Source organism: Labrus mixtus, chromosome 4 (genome assembly GCF_963584025.1).
Source record: "Labrus mixtus chromosome 4, fLabMix1.1, whole genome shotgun sequence".
Lineage (NCBI taxonomy): Eukaryota > Metazoa > Chordata > Actinopteri > Labriformes > Labridae > Labrus > Labrus mixtus.
The window spans coordinates 14,945,348-14,967,755 of NC_083615.1; the positions used below are offsets into that span (position 1 = coordinate 14,945,348).

Consider the following 22,408-nt stretch of genomic DNA (forward strand, 5'->3'; position numbering starts at 1 on the left):
AGGGACACGAGTCAGTAAAGTTTATGTCTGCACTGTTGTTGAGTTGTTTGTCTTTTCGTTAAAAAATGTTAAAGACGACTCTTGCTTAACACTCACATGTCTGATTCCTACAACAAAAACTTAATAGGACTGTTACGACCAGCTGGGGAAACCAGCCGTTGCATAAAAGTGACCCCTGTCCTTCGTCACTCCCAACGATGAACCGCTATCAAACACATGCAGTCCACATTATGTCATTTATTAACACTGTTCACAAAATAACCAAACTTCATGGACAGAAATTAGTAAAAAATAATAAACGCAACATGATCTGTGTAAAAAAAAAAAACTACCTTACCTTTAATAAAGTAAAGAATAGGAAATACAGGCATCTTCTTTGACTCCCGAACAGAAAAACAGGAGAAATGGTTTAATCAAAAGAAAAGGCTACTCTCCCCTACAACGGTGAGCAGGACTGCACAATGTAATCAAAATGAATCTCAATTTAAAGAAAACACAAAGTTTCTCTCTCTCGCAACACGTCTCTCTTTGGATATGAGGAAGATGACGTGCTTTGTCCAGCTCCCTTCAAAACTGGGGTCCTCATCCTCCAATGATGTGCAGGCACACAGCACCAGCTTCCGTCCAATTAATGACCGGCTTTGAGGAGCCCCTAAAAATAAAATAAAAACTAAAAATAGATGATAACTTGTTCCTACAAAATATTTATCTTGTGTGCACAAAATACAAAATGTTCACTTTTTGGGGACTCCAGCGGCTCCATAGGTAGTGATGTGTCATTCGTGAACGATTCGTTCAAAACAAACGAATCATCTGGGTGAACGAACTGAACTGAATCACTTACTGAAAAGAGTCGTTCATTTCTCAACTTCAGTTGCGCTCTCCTCTCTCCCGTCTCGTGTCTCTCTCTCTAGACCGCGAGAGTCGCTCAAAGCCCGCCCTCCCTCTCTGTTTTATGTCAGTGATACATGACTGACTGAACCAACAGGACGGAGTCGGTCGGGAGCTCTGTGTCGCTAAAGCCCGCCCCTACTTCTCCCTCTCATGTCTCGAAAATTGAGGAAGTAGCAAATATTTTATTTAACATTTAGGTGTCGCAAAAATGTATGTGCTTTTTAGAGCTGCTGTCAGTTTGCAAACGGCTTTTATATCCAACTTAATTTCACTCAGCTGTCTGTTTTAACATCCACTAACGATGGTCTCGATCGTGTTTCAGTCAGTACAGTGTGTGTGTGACTGAGGCTGGTGACTCGCAGTCTCGCACGTTCACGTTCAGTCAGTGATTCGTTCACTGAACGTACTGAACAGAAGCTCCGACACGAATCACTGACTGGCTGACTGAGAGGAAGAGAGACTCAGAGCTCCCGTTCAGTACATTCAGTGACCGAATCAGTGACTGAGAGGAAGAGAGAGAGAGAGACTCGTAAAGTAGCCTAAGCCCATTTTTTTTTTTTTTAAATATAATTATTTTTTAAATCCTTTTCTTTGCCCTGCTTATATAATTTAAAATATAACGGTTCTGGCGTAGGATATATTCATTGCCATGCATATTTTCTGCTGACATGTAGCCTATATTAAGTTAAATTCATTGTCATTGACGATTCGTATGTCGTTCAGTGTACGAATCATTGACTGACTGATGCTCAGTGAGTGATTCGTTCACTGAACGTACTGAACGGGAGCTTTGAGTCGCTCTCTCCCTCTCAGTCAGACAGTCAGTGAGTGATTCGTGTACTTAAAGTACTGACCAGAACGATCGGGGAAAATAAATGTGATTGTTTTAGCAGCTTTCAGTTTGCAAACTGTAGCTTTATCCAACTAAATTCTCAGCTCATTGGTTTATTATTCACCACCAGCTGTTCTCAGTACGATCGCGAGCAGAACTAAGCGTTCGGCCATGTTTCAGCTTATTAAATTCTGATTCACAGACAGAGAAGTACTGAACGATTCGGTGAACAAATCTTTTGAACGACTCACTTTACTGAACTGATTCTACTGATTCAGTACACTGAAAAGAACTGCTTTTCCCATCACTATCCATAGGTCTCTTTGGGCTTTATTGAAGACCTGATGCCTCCCCTGCCTCTGTCAGAGACAAAGCAAACTGTGTTCATTAAGGCACAAGCTGGAGATCCCATTAGTGGTCATTCAGCCCAAGTTCTCTGCAGCAGTGGGGGTACAATTTGCCACTGAGCCACCACCTGTTTAACCACTGGTTTATTTTCATACTGAGAGAGTGTTAACCTATTTGGAAGAAAGATCCATTTGGAAAAAGTGAACTGTCTTTTCATATTGGACGGTCACATATTTGTCCTGGTTCTTTGTGTTAGCTAAACAAAAACTAGCTTAGAGGTTTTTATAGATAGTGTCCGCAAGGCCGCCCGCCCACAAGGGGGGATAAAGGGGAAAGCTTTCTGGGACTCATGAGGAGGGTCACATGGTCCGTAATAATTTTAAGCAACAATGACCACATTTTATTTCACACCTAAATACTCACCATTACCTTTGAAAGTAACAAACACACACCTTTTATTTATTGTTGCTTCAGTAAATTGTATCCTGTTTCAAAATGTAAACCCCCTCCTCTTAAAATCATATGAACCTTTTTTGTTGTAATGTCACTAACATTAGTGCTAGTGCTAGCAAGCAGTCTAGCGCTCTCACTACTGACTGAATGTGCATACGTTGATTTAAATCATATCCTGGGTGGGCCCATTTACAGGACATTTCAGGGGCCCGGCAATTTCTTCGAGTGGGCCTGTATTGCAAAAACAGACTTGGTTGGTATTTGATACTAATGGAGTAGAATCCTTGTGGTCGATCAAACTTTTTTTTTCCTGGCTGTATGTGAAGTCTGGACTTTTGTTATTTCGCTGCTTTAACACTGGGCAGATCCCAGCTGAAGTCTTTGAATGAACCTGAATCCAGGCTAGTGCTGCTGAAACAGTGGTCTTTGTACAGCTTAAAAAACTCTTAAATCTACTAAATCATACTTTTGTATTTACTCATACTGTATAAGTCATTAAACTAAAGTCATTTTCTATAAAAGAAGAAGAGGCTTTCATTGAGTCAGGGTGCTCAAGCAGAACCTAAAGAACTCTAATCCTCCAAACACTGAGAATGGAGTTTGATGAAGGCTCTTTTTCTGTAGACTCACTGGTTACGGCTTTTTAACGGAGAGAAAATGAAGACCTAGTCCACACATAGGCGTTTTTTTTTTTTAAACGTAAGGTAATCCCGTCCACACACATTCTCAGAGTTCTCAGAAACATCTTCTTCCACATGAAAACGCAAAACGCACTGTTACGGCTGTCACTAGCATGCCAAGTCAGAAACAATGTCGTTGACATACTAAAATGTTCTCACCATTCCTCTGCAATGACCATTTAATTTACAAAGTTGCCCATTCAGGCTCCTCTGCCCGTCAACATAGTGGGAGCACTAGTTTGGTAACGTCTGCTTTCTCACTAATCTCAGGTAAACCAAAGTGACAGTGTCGCACAATGACGTCAAACGGAGGAGAAAGCGGCGCAAAAGCCCAAAACTCTGTTTTCCCCGTCTACAAAAATGAAACCCTGAAAGTCATTTTACAGTAGGTGCCTTTTCAGAGACCTTAAACGTAATATGTGAGTGTACGAAAGCACAGGAAAAAACGTTTTCAAAAATACCCGCCTACGTGTGGACCAGGCCTAAGTCAGCAGACATTTAAGCCTTTAATCTGCATCACTTTACTATCACTCTGCTTTTTAAAGTATCAGTTTCCCAGTTTCATACAAAATTACATCGTATGTTGAATCGATGCAACAAATTTTAAATAAAAATACAAACATTACTCCTATTTTTTACGTAGAATGAAAAAATAATTAAGACTCAATTCAGTAAAGGACTGACATTTCTCACAGAGTGAGATTCACTGAACTTTAAGCTGATGACTGCAACGGTTTCCACTCAGGTAGTCCGGGCAGCCACTCACTTGATTTCTCCGTGAAAGGTTAGACAAATGCCACAAATAATTGTCGGCCCGCCTCTTGACCGCACTCTGCCTCCCTGGTGTCTAACCATGTTGATTAGCAGAGGTGGTGCAGGTCACTAATGTTGGGCAGTAGGAATCTGTCGGGCAGGCACTGAGCTTTGCTCCGATACAGAACATGTGAGGCGTTAAGAGTCTGACCATGAAGGCTGAGTCAGTGATAGTGGATCTGACCTGCGCTCTGTGTTCAGTTGTGAGGAGAGATCTTAATCCCAGCATTGACTGGATGACTTGAATGGACTGAATTTACAACATGTTAAGCACTGATTGCCAAATTATTAGAGGAAGGGAAGACCATGGTCTAACTCTGGAAAATGAGTTCTTCCTCTCTTAAGCTCTTTGCTGGTTTTGTTGCTATAGGAACAGCTTTGTCCCAGCAGCTGTTATAGAGCGGATCAAGTCATACAATATCCGTGTGTCTCATACTGTTTTTGTCTTGATCTTTTTCCTATTTGCTGTTTGATGTGGATGTTGGCTGGGAAGCTGATGTCATGCTTCTCATTTAATTATTGAATTTACTTTTCTGTAACTTTTACAAATCAACTTGTTTTATCAAATTGTTCGATTGGAACCTGTGCATTTAACGCACCTCCGAGAGCCAGGGTAGAGATGGACTCGAGGACTCGGGTACTCGTTGACGTTATTACTCGAGTAACTTTTCATTACTCCCACACCCGCTCAGGCTTTCTGGGTTTGCCTGACTAAAGTAAGTGTCGGCTTTGCGTCCAGGGCTGCTCGCCATCCGGGTTCCATTCTGCGGTAACAATCTGCTTACTATACATTATCCCTCACAAAACATAACCAGAAGTGGAAAATTCTAAGTTGGACAGAGACAAACTGCATTCACCCTCCAACAGACAATACTTATATCATTTTGAATCTGCAAGAAAATAATGTCATACGTCTATTTTTTTTCCCATTGAACGTCCATTTTCAATATCCTAAGCTGTTTACCCTTAAGGTACATTACTGTAAGCATAAACCTCGAGAAAAATATGGATTTCTCTGCGGGGGTTGGTAGAGTTATTGGCTGCTCTTAAAGGACAGTAAAAATCTAACTTAGACTCTAAATGGATCTTTTTCTTTTTTGCTATGTAAGAAACTGAAACTTTTTACTCATGTAGGTGGTTTTAATGCAGAGGTGAATATAACATTTAGAGTTAGGTATAAATAAAAAATTGAAAATTCTCATCCGTCAAGAATACTTGTGACCCCCTTGCAACCTGTGGACACCAGGGGTGTGTCCAGACTTTTATTAACTGGGGTGGTCCACCCGGGGAACTGACTTATGCAGGGGTGGCCTGACGTTCAGTTCAGTTTATTGCCATTTGCAGTATAAAACCACATTGGAAAACATGTGCAAGAGGTAAACAGTACAACTGGACGAAGACACAGGACAGTAAGTTTAAAAAACAGACAATATCAATATAAATCAGAAAAACAGAAACAGTAAGGCCACATGAGTAACATACCAGTAAATCATACAGGGGCATGACACCCCTGTCCTCCCATCTGTAGACGCCCCTGGTTTAACCGATAACAAAGTTGGTAACATCTTTCATAACAAACATACTCCTTTAACATGCATTAAAAACCTTAATCCAAATGTTAATGTGTAGTAAAATCAGAGTTTTTGAGTTTCTGCTAAGGAAGATGGAGAGGAACACAAAGAGAAAGAAACAAAATACCTTTTTTTTTTTATCGCTGCAGCAAAACATAAAACCAGCCAATCTTCTTGATGGTTTGGTTTGTTTTTATAGGACGTAAAGAGGAGTCAGTATTCAATAGAGACTCACAACCAGTTTTAAACTCACAGTAGATTTAAAGAAAAGCCGACAGGTCTTATTGAGTCTCAGAGGATTTGTGCGACTGAGGGTTGAACCTTAAAAAGAAAATTAAACAGAAGGAAGTGAACCTGAAGCGTGAACCAACAACTTAAAGGACATTTTGAGTTTAGCTTAATGACTAAAGTTTAAGACTGATTTACATTGAAGTTATATTTTACGACACCTGAAGGTGATATTATAAAACAGTGTTTGTGTGATGCCATTTCACGTTCATGTTCGGAGCTGTGAGTGGGGCTATTTTTTGCCATTGAAATCAAAAAAAAGTCCAGCCCAGCATGACAATAGATGAAAACTGTATCTGTTGGGGGTATTTCAATCCACAGCACTTCATCTCCGCTTTAACAATTCCCTTTTAGCCTCAGTGTTTGATTCAGGTCCTCATTTTGACTGCCTTTGAGGAGGGAGGGGTTCAAAACCACATTCACAACATTTTTTTTTTTAGGGAAATGTCTCTGTACCAAAAGCTCAAAGAGATGAGCTTCAACTCTCATCCAGCGCTTCACATATATGCGCGTCGTGGAGATTTAGTTTCCGGCTGTCAGGGAGCAGACTGCCATTCGTAGAGTGAGTCATTCAATATTGAAGAGTTCATTCACATTGTCGTTGGACAAAAGCCAAACAGAACTCAGCAGACTGCCTGAGAAGTCAAGTTTATCATTGTGAGTTTGGTAAATGGGTACTGTAGTTTATTATTTAGAGCTGTAGTATTTTACGAGTGCTGGGACTGAAGTAAATATTGAATCCCTTCAAAGACATTATCCAAACACTAAGAGGAAAAGCAAGCACACTGACACACATTCACATTTGTAAATACAATGTTTTTAAATCAAAGGGCTCTGACATTGGCTTCGAGGTTATAAATATATTATAGTCTCCTCTAAGAGAACATCTCAGAGGAGAGTAAACACATGTAATAGTGCCCTGGTGAAATGAAAAGCTCAGATTTTGTGTTTTGTTTCCACAAATATTTGCAGAATTCATAACTCTTGCGTCAACCAAACTGACGAGGTAGTAAAGGTGTAGCTCTGTCTAAACTCTACAAGTTATGGATAGTGATGTCACAATAGTCTTAAAACGTGGCGTAAACTTCTTTGGCAGACAGCCAAGATTGTTTTTTTTTCACTCCGTAAATATTGCCTCAGCGTTTTTCCCTAAAAGTCTGGATGTTTCTTGCAGAGCATCTTGTGCATGTTTAAACATCACTACAGATGCTGAAAGAAGTCACATCTGTGAATGTTTCGCTCTAATAATCTGTGTTTTAAGATAGAAGAATACAGAGGGAGATCTAGTGAAGCTTTATTTCAGTATACTGATAATGATCTACTTACTGCATTTGTTAACATTCATCATCAGCACTTTTTGGGATTTGGTTCTGGACGTAAATGTCCCCATTCAAATCCTCCATCGACACATTTTCAACCCTGGAACCAAGCCAACCAACTACCTGAATACTTCTGGCTATAAAACTTTTGAAAGTTGGGTACAGCCGTCCAGTATAGCTGACTTTGTTTGATGTTACTTTTGCAGTACCGATCCCTGTGTATCCTGGAATTTTAAAAACGTATCTCACCAACATTGAACCAATACACAGCGGTATATGTACATTTTGTAATTACATCCTAAACTGCTTAATACAAATCAAACAAGTCCTGCTCTTAAAATATAACTCAAACTGTTCTCAGCTGAATTTTCCAACTTAACTCAAGTAATGAATGTCTTAGTTCAGATTACTGAAACAGCATTTTAATGTTTGATCTGGTTGAGGTAGAGATGATTTTAATGGCGTTATAAAAAGCAGAATAATCTGTTAGCTGGAGTCAAATGAGTTGAGGCAAAATGCTTCCATGTTATATTTAGTGAACTTGATATAAAGACTGTGCTGAAGTACAGGGTAGTGTATTTAAAAAAGTTACTTTCCAACATATTTTGGGCACAGGTGGGTTAACATAAACGTACCTTATTCAACAGGATATCAGATAAACAAAAATGGAGCTTCGTCCACACATCCACAGAGAGAAACAGCTCCAACACTGAGCTATAAAAGGGTTCAAATAAGAACATCCAGCTTATCAAAACGGCTGTCCATAACAGGGAGAAAGTTTCCTATTTAGCAGCATTAAGGCGCCTTGTGTTTTGAAGTGGAATGATCTTACTCTCACTGCAGTGCACTTCACCGGCTCTATCTTCCGTCTCTGTGGCCATTTTCCCTCAGCGTCGCTCCCTCTGCTGCTCATTTAGCATAATGTGAATCGCCAACCAGCAGACGCCGAGAAGGGCTGAACTCAGTCACATTTTACTGCTGAGTCTAGATCCTCAAAGAAGCAACTCTTTAGTGTGGAAACCATTAATAAACTGGTAACACCGTTTTCACCATTTTCTACTAAAGCTGCCCATAACCAAAGCCTTTATAGTCGTCAAGAAGTCATTAGCTTACCATATAGTTAATTAGTTGTCCTATATTTATGATACTCATTTTAGTATCTTAATTTAAATGTATGGGGGTGGGGGGGAATACAATGTGCTTTAGCTTCAGGGATCAAGAGGAGCAACATTTTTTCCAGTGGTACATGTCAGAGTAATTCAAAAACATAATCCAAATCCAATAGTTTATATTTTTTTCTGGCATGACAAAGCAAACAACAAAGCTAACTGCAGAATACGTTTATAATTCTAAAAGTGTCCTTAAAAACAAAGCAAGGATACTTCTCTCTCATACTGTGGTCCGAAAAATTGAACTCCAAAGACCGAACGTTGCCTTTGGTTGTATCGTTAGCTTTAGCCCGACTCGTAGTTGCTAACTGGCTCACTAAATAGTGAAGATTGGTCATAAAATATATATTTTTTCATTGTTTAAAATAATTTCTTTTGAACATAATGCATTCATATTATATATATTATATTCATACATTTGGGATAACGTCAAATATAACTGTGTGTTTTAGGCCAGTGGTTCTCAACTGGTGGGTCAGGACCTTGCAAAAACATTGCCAATAAGTCTATAAAGTGCTTTTTAAACATTATTATTTTTTGCTGGGGCACATGTTTTGAACAGTTTGAGGTCCAAACTGCACTATTTTCTATTCAATAAGTCTCATTGGTTGAAAAATATCAAATTGCAATTTCTCCTGGAGGAGCTGGTGGTGCAGGTCCTGAGGCTAGACCAGTTGAGAACCATTGTTTTAGACAAGAGCGAATATCTTGTAGTGGAAGAAGATAAAACGTATGGAATATACTCAAGGTACAAAATCCCTCCAGTCTTTATTTTTGTATTCAACCAAATTGGTCCCATTGAGGTTAAGAACTTATTTTCCAAGGGAGGCCTGGTCGAGACAGGCCGCAGCCAAAACACAAAGTTACAGAGGGAGACACAAAGAGAGACAAACTACAATGTGCTGTTTGTGGTTTGGGCGAGGGACTTTGGACCACTGATGATCATTAATCATTAGTGAGAAACATGCTGCTTCTTCTCGAGTGTGAGGTCTTGCTGCTTTTCTCTGTATCGTTGTAAGACAAAATAATCTATTTTCAGAAATCATATTCCACTCTGGGATTTGTGTAGGCGTTTGAGACTATTTTTGGACACTTTGTAGACTAAACGTCAAATCATCTGCTCACTTAAAGAGTAGTCTTTATTGCTTCTTTTACCATACCTGTTAGAATTCTATATTTAGGAGGAGGACTTTGCTATTATATGCAGTAGATTAGAGCTGTAAGAGTCTCCTTGTTGTCTTTAATTAGGGCTGGAGAGATGATAATGGGAGCTAATGGATTGCTAGACAGCAGCACCAAAGTGCCAAAAAATCAAAGGAAGACAGTGAATTCCCTTATGAAATATGCATCAATGACAGTGAGACAAAGACCAAAGGCAAGCTGTGTTTGTTTGGAGAGCAGGGTGGAGGGCTGGTTGAAATAGGTTGCATAATCATGCCATATTGCCATTCCTTTTTCTTTTTTTCCCCCTTCATGCTCACCAGCTGTTGATGAAGGCACGGAGCAGCTTTGATCAGCTAGAGGAGGTGTGCCGAGGTTGCTGTTACAGATGTGGACCTGAAGGCGACGCAGGCTTCCTGTTCGCTTGATTTTAATATTCATTTCTCCATCACAGAGATTCTTTTTCTGAACTAAATAATAATTGTATTTGTGAAGATACATAAGTGGCTGTCCTAAAAATTAGCATTGTGGGATCTGGCAAAACAAAAAAAAAAGAAACTAATAGTTTTAGTTGTCCAGAAAGATTTACTTTATCGTAGAGTTGTTCCAAAACACATATCAGAATCAGAGAAATGGCTCTGATACTGCCAACAATGTGGAGTACACTAGTCTCTTCACTGATAGAATATCTCAAATTAATAAACTCAAAACTACAATCTCTCAGATTTCTTGGCCTCTTTTCTTCTTCACTGCTCTAAAACGGTAGCGTTCACAGAAGCTGATGGTGTTTGTGGAGCCGGACTACGAGCCACCATCACGGCTAACAACAGCAACGAGAGTGGAAAATATGGTTGAGGAAAGAGCAGCAGAACATCAAGTGTCTGTAACTACAGACATTTGAACAGCTCTCACCACAGAGTCACATGTTACCATTTGTCATTTCATTGAGTTAGTTTGTTAGTTGTATTTTTGGGGCCATTTTTTTTTTTTGCCTTAATTGGATAGGACAGCTGAAGAGAGACAGGAAATGTTGGGAGGAGAGAGTGGGGGATGACATGCAGCAAAGGGCCTAGCTTGGATTCGAACCCACAGACGCTGCGACAAGGACTACTGCCTCTGTACACGGGGCGTGCATAATAACCGCTAGGCTGTACAGAGCCCCCAGAACTGAGATATTTAGACCACTGTCCAACAGATACACAGCACTGGTGAGCGACACACTGCATAAAAAAACTAGTGGACCACTAGTATAGTTATGTATTTGACTTCAGTCATTCATGTATACAGTCAGAGCAAGCTCAGGTCCAGAGAACGGTCTGTGCCATACCTGGTTCTTGGCTTTATTCTTTTTTTTATTGCCATTTTTTTTTCTTTTACAGTAAAAAATGTATATATTAGAAAGTACTCCAGTAGTGGTTCATTCTTAGGGGAATATGGGTACTTGAGTTTTAAGATTACTGTAAGTGCCCATCCCTAGTTAATATTATACTGCTGCTATTTAAGTTCTTTATTATTAGATGGTAACTTGAAATCAGCCGACACATAAATTCAGAAACTGGATTTAAAGTGGTTGTGAAAAAATGGTTTCTAAGTGTTTGTATTGTAGTCTGTCTTTTGTTTCTTTGATCACATATTCATGATTGATAATCAGGTGGTGTATGTAGAACAGCAGATTCCTCTGCAGAGGAGTACATCAATCCCTAACAGGCGACAGGAAACGATAGAACCTTCATGAATAATTGCCTCCGATTGTTCCCCCTCATGGAGTCACCAGGATTACCAATAAACGACTGCATACGAAGCTGTCTGTGCCGATATTTACTCCTCCACAGCCACACACTTAACATTTCTAACTGAGCCATTCAATTCTGCTCGCTGAAAGCTCCGATTGACAAAAGTTCAAAAACTCAGACAGTCAGCATTTGCACACGGCGCCTAGGGGGAAGGAATTTCAAATAGCACAGTTGATGCACCTGCGACTGAAGCTGCTCATTATGTCACTAATTTATCACCGAATTTCAGGCAACACAGGTGCTCAGACAGTACATACAGCTCTGCAGATTACTGCCAAGGGAGCTGATTCGCTGAAAACGTCTGAATATAGTTCATCTGAGGAAGTGTTATCACCAGTTTGACTACATTTATGATAGTTTGACACATATACACAACATTTAAACATTACGTTCTGCAACATAAGAAGAGGTTAAGATTATGTAGCATTACCTCTATAGGGTTGGGGAAAGGGGGAGTTAAAAAAAAAAACATTCAAAAAAACAAATTAAGGTAATGTCATGTAACTAACCTTCATTTCAAACTTAGAGAGAAGTCACCTTTCAGAGGAAATCCTTAGTTGCCCACTGGTTACATTGTTGTTACCTGGAGTTCGCATGTAGGGAGTCTGGGTCTGTTGAAGGTGGCTATTAGGGCTGGGAATCACCAGAGGAACATTTTTTACTGCATATTATGCCCACAAAAATAAACTGAATCAGGAACTGTTTTAACAAACAAGAAAACATTATCAGTCTATTCACTTCATTGTTTTTATTTCTACACAACGGGAGTCAAAAATTCAAAAAGCACATTGCTATTGATATAATTAAACTATCGATACTTGCCGACCATTAGACGACATAATATTGCCACTCAAAATATCGCCATAATAAATATTTTTTTCCTCCCACCTGGCAATGCTGTTTTGGCTAATAGCCATAGGGAAGGTTATGTAACTTCTCAGTAGAATATAGGAGCATGACTCGAGCAAAGGGTTGTCTTAGCTGAGCACTTTTTCACTGGTCCACAAGTATGTTGTCTTTATTTTTTTTTAAATCACAATGGATCTCATCATGCTCTTCCGGTTTCAATTCTTATGTTTACTGTTTCTTCATATTTCCTGGTCTGCAGACAAAAGCAGACTTCAACGGGATATCAGACTTTTGATATTTCATCAGCATCCAGAAACAAAGTTAGAAAGGTACCTCCACTGTATATTTATTTTAATCATTGAAACATTTGAGATGGGAGTGAGAACAGGCTGCCCTTTCTCTTACCAGATGTTTGAGGTTTAAATCACTTATTTATATCAATGGGTCTGAAGAGTGTGTGATGATGATGTTAACTGAATGTAAAGTCATTATGACGGTGGGCTGGTTGGAGAAAAAGGAATACATTTGATTGTTTTGACTATCTTTGACCCAAAAGTGCATACTCTATCTAAGAGCTGGAAGGCAGTTTGAAGGATCCAGTAACTCAGAAACGTTCAAGCTTTTAGACATCAGTGAGCTCATTCTCAGGCCAAAGACAAGCATTACTTTTATTAAAGCGTTTTCATGGTGAGACATTACCTTGACGTGAGAACATTTGGCTCTGATCTCTGCTCTACTTAACAAGCCTAGAAGTTTATTTTGGAAAAAAATACAACTTCCCTGTCAGTGCCTGGCCAAGTACCTTAAGCTTATATAAGACACCTTTTAAGAGTTGTCGCGTTTTAGTTTCTAGCATCGACAGGTTAACATGAGAAAAAAATCAAATCCTGCCCTTCCTTCTAGCTCCGTTTCTTTTGGTACACATCTGCCATCGCCCCACTTAAGTTGAGCTCATGAATTATTGAAGCCTGTCCCGCCGCTCCGACCCTAAGCTGTAATTAGTTTTACCCAACACTCCTCATCATGATACACTTTGTGAGCTACAGGAAGGTCGGGGTCAAAGGGGTGTGAATACATTGTTCCTTTAAGATGAGAATACTGGAGAGTGGAGGAAAGCAGAGCAGAAAGAAACCAATGAGAAAGTGTTGGAGGCACCTTGGCAAAGAGAGTGGCAAAGAGGGGGGGGGGGGGGGTGGGGTGGTGGTGCCCCTGAGAGAGACGGTGAACGAGCAAGAAAGAGGTGGAGGAGAGATAGGAAAGAAAATATCCACGTGCATAAGTGTGAAGAAGAAGAAGAAGAAAAAAAAAAAAGCCAAGCAACTTACTGCCTTAACAACGAGTGTTTATCCCACTTTTCCGAGAGCCAATTATCTGCTCCCGTGTGAGTCATGGAGATCATTAAGACTGGTGGGGAGCGCAGAGCTTCAGCAGAGCTCCCTCATGGTGTATATACGCAGTGTAAGGACTGAGCAGGGAGATGCTGTCACAGGCTTAAGGAAGGTGAGTTTGCAGATTTTTTTCCGATTCTTTACGGCGCAAATAAGAGGCGCGACGTTTCCTCATCAACTTCCTTTTAAGCAGTGTGATTTGTAGTCCCTGCACGCCGTGGTTATTTCATCCGGGGAAAGATGAAGTATAACTGATACTCTTTGGCTGTTGTTACTCCTGTCTCGTTGTGAAGTAATCCCCTGCCTTGTTGGCTTCTTCTTGGTGTGTTCTTTTGGCGCTGCAACAAAAAAAATAAAAGTTCGGGAATGGAGTGCTATCTGTGCTGCAGGAGTTCACCTGCTGATTCACCGTTAGCCTTGCCTAATGACCTCACTTCTCACCAATTAATTTGCCTCATAATCACCAGGACTCGAGCCCTTTCAACACGGCCCGGGGGCAGAATTACTCAGTGCCCCTTCCTCGCTCTCTCTGGCGTATTTCAAACACGGAGAACTTCATTCCACTTTCTTTTTCAGTAAAACACTCCCTTTACGCTCAGAGCCGAGATAACAAACAGGTAAAACTCTCAGCTGTCCCGTTTGAGCGCTTTAGCAATTGCGATTGCCCAGCCCGGCTTGGCTCCGTTTCACACCATTGTCCGCTCACGGTGATTAACTGCCGCCTGCTTGTGCTATCGGATGATTTCTGCTTTGTGTTGAGAGCTGGGTTGCTGCCGGCGGATGGGTCTGTTTGAAAGGTGAGGGGGTTGTTTTGGGGGGGGGGTTGCTTCTGCCAGGATTGGAGGGTCAGCTGATCGGCTCTGAGGTGCAGGAGATTTATGACCCCCCAGAACAAAGCAGTGTCTGCTGAGGGACCATAAACCATAAATCAGTGAGAAGTGGGTCAGATTGGGTCAGTGCTCATCTGCCGGCTGCAGATCTGCTCTCTCTTTTCCTAAAGGTGCCATTTTTTCCCCCTTTTTTTCACCTGACACTGTGACACTTTAAGTGACTTTTTCCGGTTTCCTCCCAGACAGGCGGACCTGTTGTGGATTGAATTGCTCTATCTCTGCTGTGAAACCGAGCGATTCTCAGCCGTCACTCACATTTGCTAATGAATTCCTTTTTTCTTTTTCCTCTATTTGAAAATGCCATTAGCTTCTGTAAGTGAATCACCCCTAATCCTTTTATTATCTGCAGCTCTGTTAACACTGTTGGCCTTTAGTCTCTGCTCGTCTTAATCATCCTAATTATCCCATGTTTGTCTTTTTGAGGGGCTGATGAGAATGAAACAACGTGTTCTCATTCTGGCAGGGACTTGTTACTGATTGTTCACGAGGCATTACACCGACTCGGCTCCGTCTGATTCGAGTCTTTTTGATTCTGATCGCCGCATTGACTAGTTTTGTGATTTGTCTTCCTCAGGGCAGCCGAAGCCGATGTGAAAAATTGATTTTCTGCAGAAGGATTAGCAGAGGGGTTGTAGCTATAGGCATGCATTACATTACAATGATTCATCCTGCATGTGCACGCCGAAGTCAGCTAAACAAATCCTTTATAAGCTGTTGTATAAGGCAGATATTTTATAGAAAAAAAACATGCACAGGCAAACAGCAGACTGCAGTCTCTACCGTCAAAGCAGTGGGCGACCGGTGTGGGAATAGTAATGCATATCTCGAAGCTGTTTTCAAAGTTCAGACAGCTTGAGAAGGGAGATAAATAATCTTTGCGAGGAAGGATAGATCTTAATTTATTTGTGTCTGAATTGTTGCACAAAGAGACATTGCATACTGCTGCTGGAAATCAAACAAATGCAAATGCTGCCAGTGGAATGGAAATGACTGGGAAACATCAGAAGTCTCTCAGTAGGAGCGCCATAACAGCAGGGATTTGTACTTGTGTTTACGACAACACTGATAATATTTTCTCCCATTGTGGGGCGAGCAGGAATTAAGCGTGACTGTGAAGCATGCTGTGTCAATGTTTCTCCCTTTTATTGTGCTAATGTCTGGCAGGTTTACAGTGCGTTCAAGTTCTAAAAGGACTTGAACGCACAGAGTCTGCTTTGAATCGAGTTGTGATATGCAGAGGTGGCAAAAGTGCACGTTTTTTTATTCAATCACAAGTACAAGTGTTTGGGAAAAAGAGTGGTTAAAGCCAATGTACTGATTCAACTTCTTCATGAAAGTAAAAATATGGACTCTGAAATGAGCTCACTGAATATAAGTAAAAGATCCCTTGAGAAGGACAAGTGCTGTTTTTGTACAAAGCTGACTGAGGCTCATGTTGTCATTGGGGAACATTAAACCTAAATCACTTTAACTTTAATCAAGACAACTTTTCAACACTTTTCTGAAAAATCCATCCATGATATGCTCTGTTTCTGTGCCATTTATTCACGGTAAATGGACTTGACTTTAGCTTTTCTCGTCTTCTGTCTCCTCAAACCGCAACTTGGGGTAAAGTGTCTTGCCCGTGTGTCCTTGGGCTAGCAGGAGCCTGGGATTGAACCTTCAGGTTGAGAGACGACCGACTCTGCCACTAGACCACAACTGCCTTGGGATGCATTGAAAGGGTTATGTTGGGTTAGGTTGAAATGGATTATGGCAAGAGGGGAGTGGGTGGGTTGTGTCCATAGTACCTGGCGTTTTAAGCTGGAAATCTGCTTTCAAAGTTGCACAGTAAACCTTTAAGGTAAATGTGAGGAATCTTTGGTTAGTTGATTTTGGCGCCCCCTTTGGTTGGACAAAGTCACACTTCTCTCCTCTCTTTGATTGTCTTGTCCTGTATATGCAAAATTGATGATTTCTATTTTAAAAATTTGCATTCAACCAAAAAATAAATAAAAACAGTCACTAAGAACATTTTCCATGGACATTGATCTGTAAATCGTCTTGTGTTACATCGCTTTGTGTCCAGTCTTATTATTGCATAAAAAACACTTTAAACAATCCTTTACTTGTTTACTTCACCACCTCTGATTATATGCATGCATTTTGACAAGACAAACAAGGTTCATAAAAAAGTTTAAACTGAATGTTTCCTAAACACCTTCACAGATATTTTAAAACAACTTGAACACAACAGCTTGAAAAAGGCAAAAGGTGTCCTTTTCAGAGCTGAATGTGAATTCATACACTGTGAAAATGGCTCCTATTGGAGCTGAAACGATGCCACAGTGTTTTGTTCTGCTATTTTGGACTTTTCACACATTCGGTGTACATGTTGTTCACAATAACCAAGAGTCATTATGCTGAAGTTTAGTCACTATGATGGCTTTTTACTGCCTGCGTTGCTGTAATGGGTTACAGAAACAGCATAATCAAGTCTCCCGGGTCAGCTATTAGGCCGCTGTTTGCTTTATTACTACAGTCCAGTCTTATTGTTGCATTAGTTTGGACGTGACTCAGGACTCTCTCTTGTTTTTGGCCCATTAAAATGATTCCCACAGCAGTTTAGTGGCATTATTATATGATAATGTACAGCACAAAGCTGCACTGGTTTTTACGGCCATCTCAACAATGAGGAGAAAAAAACAGAATGGTATCACATATGCACTTGGAAATGTTTCATTTTTTTATGTGCTCTCCACAGCACATTTGGCTCCCAGTCTGGCACTTTAAATCTTTAATTTTGGCTCAGAAAAGGCAGAGAAATAGACTTCCTTTGCTGTTTTACATATTACTTTGGGCGAGAGCTTAAGGTTGTCACAATGAAATAAAGTCTTCTGGAGTCCAAGTGAAGCAGGTAATACATTTAAGAGTTTATTTAATGTTAAGTCACAGGATAACGGGTGGCGTTCTTCTAAAACCAGTGATATCTTCTCATCTTTCAACAGCACATTACACTTGTATTTAATGTAAATGAATGAGAGTTTTTTGTGGATGGGACCACTGATGCATAATTGTTGTATTTTTATAGAAGATACATTGACACATAATGGTCATCAGCACAGCTTGGACAGTGTGTAATTAAAATCCCTGTTTGTCAGTTTCCTTTGAATTAGAGAAGATTTCCAGACTCCTGCAGAACGCTCCTCCGTACCTTCAGCAGTTTGTCTCTGGAGAGCCCGCTGCGCTTTGAAGTGAAATGTTGCATTGTGCTTTGAATCCAGCATCAGGCGTGCATCTGTTCTATGGGTTTTAACTCATCGACATCATCGAGCGTGATAATTTCTCCCCAGACAGCCCTGAACGAGCCGTTATGTCACACACTGCAGATTGATGGCCTTATGCTTAGCAGGATATAAATCAATGCGTCGTAAAGAGTGAGGTTTAAAAATTCCTGGCATAAAACAAAACTGCAGGAAGCCACTTCTTACAGGATTATGGGTATTTTTGTAATACTTTACAGCCATGTATTTCTAAGGGAACTTTTCTGTACATTCTTGACAGATGGCTGATGAACTGTCATCACAGTGTTTGCTCAGCAGAAGGATTAAGATTGACAGGTCAGATTTTATGTTGAACACTGGGCTTTAATAACCTTCATAAGAACAGGAGGATTTAAAGGAAAGGCCACCAAAACATTGTTTTAGTGCAAGGCAGAACAAAATCATTCTTAGTCATGGTGCCAGATTCTACTGTGAAACTTGACCAGTGGCAGTTCTAGTGTGAGTTGAGGCCCAAGGCAGAAATTTACAGCGGGCCCCTCCACACAGGGGGGGGGGGGGGGGGGGCTCAGTTGGTAGAGTTGTCAACTCTCAATTGGAAGGTCCAGGGTTCAAGCCCCAACTCCTGCATCAACATGTCCGATGTGTCGAAGCGAACAAGTAGATTGCTGGTGTTTCGACTCTTACTCCCGGTCACAACAAACAGAGATGGACACATTAGGTCTGCTCTGCTAGCTAAACTAACTTCTGTTGAACATTAGAACAAAAATGTGATTATTTAAAACAAGCAGAATTAAGTTACACAACTGTCTCTCCCCTATTGTTAAGGCTAGACTAGCAGCATTTAGTCATTGAATATTTATGATCTGCTCCATTGTATTTTTCCTCTTCAGTGACTTTCATTGACAAACTTATAATTTTACAGGAATTATGCATGTTACACTTTGCAGCACAGCACGAGTGAGTTCTATCAACGGGGCCCCCTTAGGGAGGTTACCTACTGTCATTGCAAACTTTTGCACATTTTGAGTCACTGCTGTGGTCTACGGTTTGCCAGCCCTCAGGGGGCCCTCCAACAGTCCTGGAGCCCCAAGCAGTTGCCTTCACTAACCTTTTGACAAGTGTGACTTCTGACTGAACATCAAGAGAGGAAGCATGGAGCAGAGAATGTAGAGGAACATGCATCTTAAACACTCAGGATCCTGCATGATAATAACCTGCTCAATGATTTATACCTGTCAAGCAACAGTCAGAACTTTTATATTCATATAAAAGTCAGGGTATGACAATAATGTGCAATATAATATCCTTGAAGAGTATAGTTCAACAATTGTTAAATACCATAAACTGTGTTTTCAGAAAATCTGTAAACATGCAAAACTTCAGTGACTCATTTCTATATGTTTTGTTGCTTTCATTTGTTGAAAAATCTAAAAAAACATGCATGATAACTTAACACAGCAGGATCCCATATTACCAAAACGTTTATTACCACATCACCCTGCTTACTTCACATGTTAATACTCTCTTGTGTTCTCTTTGTTGTTTTGCAGCAGACACACTGCAAGTGACGCTTCAATTTCTATACATCTAAATGGAATGCAGCTGGATGAATAATTAATGTCAAGGTAAGAATAAGAGGATGCAACACACACACACACACACACACACACACACACACACACACACACACACACACACACACACACACACACACACACACACACACACACACACACACACACTTCTCAGGGCTGTCTTGTCACTGGCCCATGTACGAGCAGCTTCACGCAGATGCTGCTCAGTTTGAATTATAAAGAAATGCTTCAACGTCACAGGGTCAAACACTTTCTGTTTCTGCCATAAAGGGTTGCTTCTTGAGGATCTACCTCAGTCTGCTGAGCACTAAGAAACTGAAAATGATTATTAGACATTAGCTCAATAAAATGTTCACAAGACGATGCAGCGTTTTCATTTGTAATGTTCTTATCTGCTGATTGCAATCATGTAAACATACTAAAAAAAATTGGCTTAAGCCAGCTAACAAAGTATATATCAGACAGTTGCCTTTGAAAAAATGTTGTGATCATAAATCTGAAGCTTTACTGTTGACGACGCTGTAGGGGCGCAGGTCTTTGAAATGAAACAACGATGGATGTTGTTCATTTTATTCTTCGCTCAGAAGTGACTGGCTGAACGTTAAAGCGGTGCAGTGAGTGTTGGTGAGATGTTGTTGGGCGCTGTTCCACTTAAGTCTACTCCTGGTGTCGCCACATGATGTGAGCGCGGGCATTTGAATTCTTCACAAGGTACCTCACTTTCATTCTGCAGATGTTATAGACTCCAAATTATACCTTTAGACATACATTACTGATGCTAAGAGCTAGCTAATGTAAGGAACCAGCTGCTGAGCCGGGTCTGACACACACCTTGCTGCTTCAGTGTACAAAGGAAAGTGGAGAGGGTGCACGGAGGAAAATACTAGCAGGGAGTCTGCGGTGTATAAAACCGGTTGCTGGTAAATTTTTTTAGTAAAGGACGTTTGGAGAAAATCTAATTTTGGATGTTGGAATCGATTCACAATTATAGAAATGAATAATTGCCATTTTGACATGAATTGATTTTTTCCTACACCCCATACTTCCCAAAATACAAACTGTCACTTTAAGTCCTACCTCTTGGCTCGTTGTCACCCTGTAGATTAGGAGTTCATTGACCTTTAGGCTGCTTCAGTAATTCATCTTTGTCATGGATGTCAAATGACGAGGACCTTTGGGCTACTTTTGAGAGATGTAATTCATCATATTCATGCACCTCCACACACACATTGTTCTCATGCAGAGGGTTACTTAGAGTTCTCTCCAAGAACGCCTAAAATACTCTCAGATTTCAGAAAAAAACTAGATTAGAGTTAGTCAAATCTTGCATTATAACATATTTTACTGCAATTAAAGGTCAGGATACTACTACATGTTGTACTGTTGTTTCTTATTATTTGCGCAACTATGGTACTGCAGTCCAAATCCAAAACATTAGAGAGCCGTCCCCCCCCTCGCCCCCTTCTCCCTAGAGTCGTTGTGCACGCATGTCTTTAAAACACATATATATTCACACACATATATGACATATCTATTTCAGATTTCTTTACGTCAGGGACTAAAAAATGTCACATGAGCAGGGCATGGCTTTCCTTGCAAACCTGTAAACACTGTATATGAGCTATGAGCATGGTGTTAAATCAGGGGCTCTGTGTGAGATTATTCTGGTGGAAATGTGTGAACACGCTGCAGAAATGAATATTGTGTTAATATTGTACTTGGGGGATATTTGGCGTCCTCTGATAGGACCAAACACGGCAGGGAATCTTGGGAACAAGAAAGTGTGTGATCAACACTCAAACTGCAAAAAAAAAAAAAAAAAAGAGAGAAAAAGTTCCCAGTCCCCAAAATAAAAATAATCATTGTCGAACACTTGCAGCTCTGAGGAAGCTGCAACTTTTCTTTTCTTCATTGGAAAAGTTTGAATGTCATCCTCTGAAGTCTGAAGTCTAATGGAAGTCAAGGTCTTCATTGAATGTTTTGCTGAATTATTTTAATTAAGTGTTGTAATATTACTGGCTGGGAGGCTTTGCAGCACACCAGCGTCCAACAGTAATGAGCAGAGGATTTAAACCTTTTTTTTTTTTCTTTTTTAAAACGTAGCCTAAATTAGCATTTTCTTCTCCCTCTGCAGAACTTAAGGCAAATTACACCTCTGTGCCTGCCAAATTCTGCTCCGCTGAAACTTAGACTCCCTCTTTCCTTGAGGAATGCTGCTTTCTGACACTGTTAAAAAAAAGCAGGTTCAGGATTCAGAAGCCAGGGCAAGAATTTGTAACAAAGAGCTTAGCTTTCTCTATTGATTAGCCGTTGATCCCTCCTTTGTGTTTGAGAGTCACAGTGTTGAAAGTTTTGACTGTTCTGAGCCGGGTGAACTGAACTCTGAGCTCCTCTGAGTCTTAGAGAATCCACATTACCCTGTTACACTGTCACTCTTGTTTGCATTTTATGAGTGCATCCAGTATAAAGCTGAAGCTATATCTGATCTGTACTTGGAGGAATTTTTTTAGATTTGTAGACATTACGTTTGTGTTAAAGAACTATTATTGAAAAATAATCCTTTAAAACAAAGCCTCAGGTATTTAAACTTACTAACTGGTTTAATCACAGTGTAGGTTTTTACATGTTTCACTGTGGTTCAAATGTGCAAGTGTGATCATTTTGTACAGAATTAAGAGGCCTGTAACAATGGAGTCAATTATTTGCGCACACTCTCTCCCATTGAAGTCAAAAACATGGATTTTAAGGAACCAGTCTTGTCAGCATTAATTTGTCATCTCAACAACTTTTCTACAACTCAGGGAAACGTGTAGATAATGTTTTATTGTCTGTATATTGTTCTGTGCTCTTCTTCTCTCTTACTGAAAGTGTGTGTGCATGTGTTTGTGTGTGTGTATAGATGAGTGGTTGATCTGTATTTTACTTTTGCCGTCATCTGGACTAGGGACTACAGATGGAAATAAACTAGTTAGCTAAATCTGGTACAAAGCATTTTCTCTCTCCAGTGGTAGCAGCTTTTGGGTGCCAATCTATAGGGACTTGGGTTGGGAACTGGGGGGGGGGTCACTGGTTTAAGTCTCAGTGTGTGCCAAAATATGGAAG

At 40.4% G+C, this 22,408-nt stretch overlaps 1 protein-coding gene across 1 annotated transcript in view; it reads left to right on the forward strand.

The window, feature by feature from the left end:
• The first annotated feature begins 19,276 nt into the window (after nt 1-19,276).
• mgat4c (mgat4 family member C) overlaps nt 19,277-22,408 on the forward strand; it is a 103,593-nt gene continuing 100,461 nt past the window's right edge. Inside the window, exon 1 of the mRNA XM_061035998.1 lies at nt 19,277-19,336. The gene's annotated coding sequence lies outside the window, so the exon portion shown is untranslated. The remainder of the gene's footprint in view (nt 19,337-22,408) is intronic.